This window comes from Mustela erminea, chromosome 4, assembly GCF_009829155.1.
Source record: "Mustela erminea isolate mMusErm1 chromosome 4, mMusErm1.Pri, whole genome shotgun sequence".
NCBI classification, from domain to species: domain Eukaryota; kingdom Metazoa; phylum Chordata; class Mammalia; order Carnivora; family Mustelidae; genus Mustela; species Mustela erminea.
The window spans coordinates 148924114-148930282 of NC_045617.1; positions in this window are offsets into that span (position 1 = coordinate 148924114).

Here is a 6169-nt window from a genome sequence, read left to right on the forward strand (position 1 = left end):
TGAATCCCTTCCCCGCTTGCCCGGCCACCGACTTCCACCTGATCGTCCCCCACATCTGGGGGGCCCCCCCCCGCATCCGACGGACACCACAGACCCAGCCGCAGAGTCACGATATAACTTACTCTGGCAACATCTCTATCCCAACTTCTGTTTTAAGTTGCACTCAGTCCTGCTTTTTAAAGAGTGATTATGTGATTGATACGCAGTTCGAGAGCAAACGTTGGAACAATAAACTGCTCAGCTCCTTTACCCCAAACTCAGCTTAATACTCCCCTCGGGCCAGACTCCCCTCCATTAAACTGGGGGCACCTCAGAGTTGATTTCACGTCAGTAGGCGAGGGCTCGCCCTTCATTTCCCTCCCACCCCCTTCACCCTGCTCTACACCTCTCTCCCCCACCTCCTATTTATCTTTGCCTCAAAAACTGACATTCAAAGAAAACAAAGACAAAAAATGAGGCGTAGCAACATGCAGGGGAGGGGGGTGTCCCCCAGTCCCGGACGCAAAGCGGCGGAAGCAGTGCCCCACCTGGTGCCCGTCCGGAGCCCCCACCCCCACCCCACCGCGCGCCCGGAGTCCGGCCGGAGCCCGCCCGCCCCCTCCCCCGCCGGAAGCCCCACTGGGGCCCGCCCGGAGCCCTCCCGGGCCTTCCCCAACCGGAAACCCGGTCGGAGTCACCCCCGGTCGCCCCACGGAGCCCGCAGCGCGCGGGGTCAGCCAGGAAGGGGTGTTGGCGCCGAAGGAGACCTCAGGGCCCTGGGGCCGCCGGGGAATTGCGCTCGGAAGGCGGCGCGCGGGGCGGGCCCCAGATCGCGCAGGGGACGCCTGAACTCACCCGGGACTGCTGGTGGCGTCGGTGCTCTCGTGTGCCGGGGGTGCCAGGAGTCCCGGGGGTGCCGGGGGCCGGCGCTTTCCCCCCACAGAGACGGGCGCGGCGCGGGCCGGGAGCTCCGGCAGCCGGTGCGCACGGCCCGGAGCAGCGCGGGAGCGCGTGCGCGGCTCCCACCTGCGGGTGGTCGTGGCCGAGCGGTTAAGGGCGAGGGCTCGAGATCCCCTGGGGGCTCCGCGCGCAGGTTCAAGTCCTGCCGACTGAGGCACGTGTTTTTCTCCGATCGCCTTGAGGCTGCCCCGGGGGGAGCTCGCTGGCCGCTCCCGCCCCGGCAGGGGGATGCCGGTGACCGAGGGCCCTGCTCCGTCCCTCACTTGTAACTTTGCTGCCCCGAATCGCCTGTCCTGCCGTGTTTTTTGTTTGTTTTAGCAATTACCTTCAGGGGCCAAAAACGAAACACGAAACTAAAGAAGAAAGCCCAGCAACCCAGTTTTTCTTCGAGCGAAACGCGGGGCTCGGCGATGCCGCCTCTCCGCTGCCCTTGAAAGCCCACCCGGATTTTCTTCCCCACGCGCGCCCTGTGGCGAGCACACGGCTGTCACTTGAAACGTCAGCTCCGCGAGCCCCCAGGTGGGGCTGAGTGTGCAGGAGTCCCCGCCGAGGTGCGGGGCTTACCTCCAGCCACAGAGCTACCCCGAGGTCAGGCCACACCGCCTGGACACGGCCCGGCCTCGCTGCCCCCGGGCGCCCACGTCCCTTCCCGGGGGTGGGGGGCTGATGGCGCTTCCGTGCAATCTCGTGGCTCTGACAAACCGTGCTTGTTCTCCCAGTCAGATATTCCCTCTCTACTTCCTTGACCTTATTTTCTTTCTAGACAATCAAATGTAACGAAAAAGAAGCGAAATCCATAAATCATGATGAGCACTACAAAAGCAGAATCGTGGTCTGACGGTGGAGAGCCTCGGCGCACACCACGTGCGTCAACTGACCACAGTCAGCTTCTCCAGTATCAACAATCAACATCGCGCACCTCCCAAGGATGGTCTGCGACGGTACCGCCTCATTTGTGTGGCCCTCTGCTAAAAGCCCATAATCTGAATTAGACTCTCAGGAAACATAAGACAAATTCAAGTTTGAGGTGCATTCTCCAAAATACGTGACCAAATTGTTTTTTCCATGGCGAAGCAGTGGCGCCTGGGTGGCTCAGTCAGTTGGGCGTCTGTCTTTGGTTCAGGTCGTGATCTCAGGGTCACCGGACTGAGCCCCCCACCCCCACCCCCGCTTCTCCGTCATCCCCTACCAGTGCTCTCTCCCTGTCAAGTAGGTTAACAAACAAGCAAACAAAAAATAAATATAACAGGAGACAAAGAGTGGGGAGCTCTTCCAGATTCAAGGACTAAAGAGACAGGACAACTGGATGCAATCTACTATTCCTGAGATAAAATTGCTGTACAATTAGCAAAACATTAACAAGATCTGTAGATTTAGTAAGAATTTTAATCCTGGTTTCATAATTGCTCTGTGGTTAGGAAAGAGAAGTTCCTGTTTTCAGAAAACACTGAAGTAATAAGGCTAAAGGGACATCTTGTCTGAAACTCAATTTCAATACCTAAGGAAAAAAATTATATGGATGTAAATTTCAATATAGCCAATGAAAAATTAAGGCACATGTCATAAATTGTCAACATTTGGTGAATACAGGTGAACGCTTTATGAAACGTCTTTGTACTATTCCTGCAACTGCTCCATAAATTAGAAATTCGGTCAAAATAAAAAGTTGAAAGAAGAAAAACCAATAGATCACTTAATCTAAAAAATAACGCTCACTGAGATAAAAACCCAAGCACAATTTGAACATTAGATGTAACATAGGTGCTGAGGACATTATTAAACATGAATTTATACCTGATGAAAGAATAGTATGCAGAATTCTATAGTAAGCAAAGAAACTGATACACATTACTTTTAATAATGACTGATATTCAGGATAAAGGCACAAGGAAGAAGTATCACACAGCAGTTTCTTGCATGATTGAAGGGTGAATATGATCAAATCATTCTGGGGTCCCATGATTTTGTATCAGGAAAAAAATGAGAAGTGCATTGAATGACTGAGTGTTACATCAGCTTTTTTTTTTTTCTTTTCCCCTAAGATTTTATTTATTTATTTAAGAGCCAGAGCAAGAGCTTGAACAGAGGGAGGGGCGGAAGGAGAAGCAGGCTCACTGCTGAGCAGGGGGCCTGCAAAGGGACTCCGTCCGTCCTGGGAATATGACCTGAGCTGAAAGCAGACACCTAACCGACTGAGCCACCCAGGTCTCCCAACATCAGCCTTTCAATGAATTCACCATGCAAGTTCATAATCAAGAAACACATTCTAGGACAAAAATAAACCTGAAATTTTAATTAACCCTTTAATTTAGATGTTAGTGGGTAAAGGGTGAATGAATGTTCTTGTGCAACAGGGGTATGCATTCAATTATTTCTTCAATCCCTCTGGTTCACATTTGAAGTAACATGAAGATCCCACTTTCAGCTAAGATTAAACATTATTTGTTTCTGTTTCTTCCTTCATTATAGAGCATATATAAAATGCATACATATAAAACAAGTGGAAATTAAAATTCAAATATTTCATTTGCAGCCAAACCTTAAACATCTAGGAATAAAGCTAACAAAAGATGTGCAAGAATCTGCATTAAAAACCACAAAATAGGGATGCCTGGGTGGCTCAGTTGGTTAAGCAGCTGCCTTCGGCTCAGGTCATGATCCCAGCATCCTGGGATCGAGTCCCACATCGGGCTCCTTGCTCTGCAGGGAGCCTGCTTCTCCCTCTGACTCTGTCTTCCACTCTGTCTGCCTGTGCTTGCTCTCGCTCTCTCTCTCTCTGACAAATAAATAAATAAAATCTTAAAAAAAAAAACAAAACACAAAATATTGCCGGTGGAAATTAAATGGAGGGAAATACTATGTTTATTTTTTGAAAGACTCAATTTTTTTTGAAAGACTCAATTTTATCAAGATGGAAACTATTTCCAAGTTGATCGATAGATTCAATAAAATCCTTATCATCCTCCAAATATGTATCTTATGGAAATTAACTCACTGTCTCATACATTTGAAAATGTATAGCAACTTAAAAAAACAAGAAGCTATTGAAAAAGACAGCAAAGTTTGAAGACTGCTACAAGATAGATATATCAAGATATATGTAGTTACTTATAAATCTACAGTAATTAAGACAGAATATTGATTATTATATAGGTAAATACCAAAACATTATCTTGATATCTATAGCAACTTGGCCAGGTTGAACTATGTTCCCCAGAATTCCCTTTTTTAGATGTTTCTGACTGGACGGTCCCCAAGAGACATTCTTGGAGGGGGGAGAAGTCAAGTAGCAGCTCATTCCAATTCCTCTGCTGACTGACCTCCTCAGGAGGTGGCACTTGGCCTTGCCACTGCCCCACCTCCCCCGGATCCTCCTTCGGCCTCCTCTTTCCCCGATAAACGTGTGTGTTTAGCTCTAAATGAAAGGCCCTGGCTTCTGGAGGACACGTGCACCGAAGTGACACAGATTTCAGTCATCCTGTGGGGCTCCCCTTCATGCCTGTGGGTTCCCACTTGCTCTAATCTTCCCCACTTTACATCTTTCTCCCCTTCCGGATCACACTGCCCCATGGAGTCTGAGCCACGACATGTCAGCATGTATATGTAGACTACTTAGCCAACTTCGATAAATCTCTCAAATATGTATATGAATATATATATACGTATATATGTGAATATATGTAACCATCCTCGCGGTTCTGCTTCTGTCCTTGAACGCTGACTGCAATTCCTCGTTCATGGACTTGTTCCAAGTGTTACTTCTCACAGGGTTGACCAGGAATAAAAGTAGCTACAGAAATGTCTGTATTCAAGAAGACAGTCATGGAAGAAAAGGATGAATAAAAAGGAATGGATGACGTCCCACCAAGATTTAAAGTCAGTTTGGTGGTGGGGGCTGGGGGGGTACCTGGGTGGCTCAGTCAGTTGGGCCGCAACTCTTGGTTTGGTTTCGGCTCAGCTCATGATCTTGGGGTCAGGGGGTGAAGCCCTGCATGGGGCTCTGTGCTCAGCATGGAGTCTGCTTGAGATTCTCTCTCTCCCTCTCCTCTGCCCCTCCTGCAACTCTCTTTAAAATAAATAAATAAATCTTTAAAAATAAATAAAGTCAGATTGGTGGATTTAAAACGACCAGTGCCAGAAGGATTTGTTTTTCACCACAGTGAAACAACTGGGACCAGACTTACTCTTCCACCTTAAACTAAAAAACTGAATAAAGTATAGCAGAGTCATGCTCTTCCGACAGTAGACATCCTCAGACAGTGACTAACTCTGATACCCGGGAAAAGGAAAACAAATGAGAAAAGAATCAAGCCACCTTAAGGCCTGAAAACAGATCAAGAGGGACATTTCATAATGATACAGGAATGAATACGTCAAAAAGACATAATAATCCTACCTATGTATGCACTTAATCACAGAGTTTCAAAATACATGTAGCAAAATGTGAGAGAAATAGAAAAATTATTCAAATACAGTTGGAGATTTTAACACTTCTCTTTCAGTGACTGATAGAACAACTAGTCAGTAAAATCAGTAAGAATATACAAGATTTAAACAACATTATCAATGAACTTGACCTAGTTAATATTTATACAACATTCTACCCAACAACAGCAGAATACATTATTTTCAAGTTTCAAGTAACATTGAATACTTACTAAGATAACAAATCCTGTTAAGTTTAAAAGGAATGAAATAATAGAAAATATATTCTCTGACCATGATGGAATTAAACCACAAATCAATACCAGAAGTTAAAGAAAATACTTCTAAAAACCCACATGCCAAATAATATATCACAAGGAAAATATAAGTTTTTTATTAAGAAAATAAAGGTAAAATATAACAAAGTGTCTGCAGCTGAAGTTTTGAATAGAAAGCGATTTATAGCAAGAAATATTTATATTATAAAAGAACAAAGTTCATGAATAAATTAATTATACTTCCACCTTAAGATATTATTTTTTAATAATATCTAATATCTAATAATACCTGAAACTAATATAACATTGTGTGTTAACAATACTGGAATGAAAATACCTAATGAAAAAAGGAAAGTAGAAAAAAAAGGACAGCAAGTTAAACATGAAATAAGCAGAAGAAAAGAAATACTAAAGAGAGGGGCGCCTGGGTGGCTCAGTGGGTTAAGCCGCTGCCTTTGGCTCAGGTCATGATCTCAGGGTCCTGGGATTGAGTCCCGCATCAGCCTCTCTGCTCAGCGGGGAGCCTG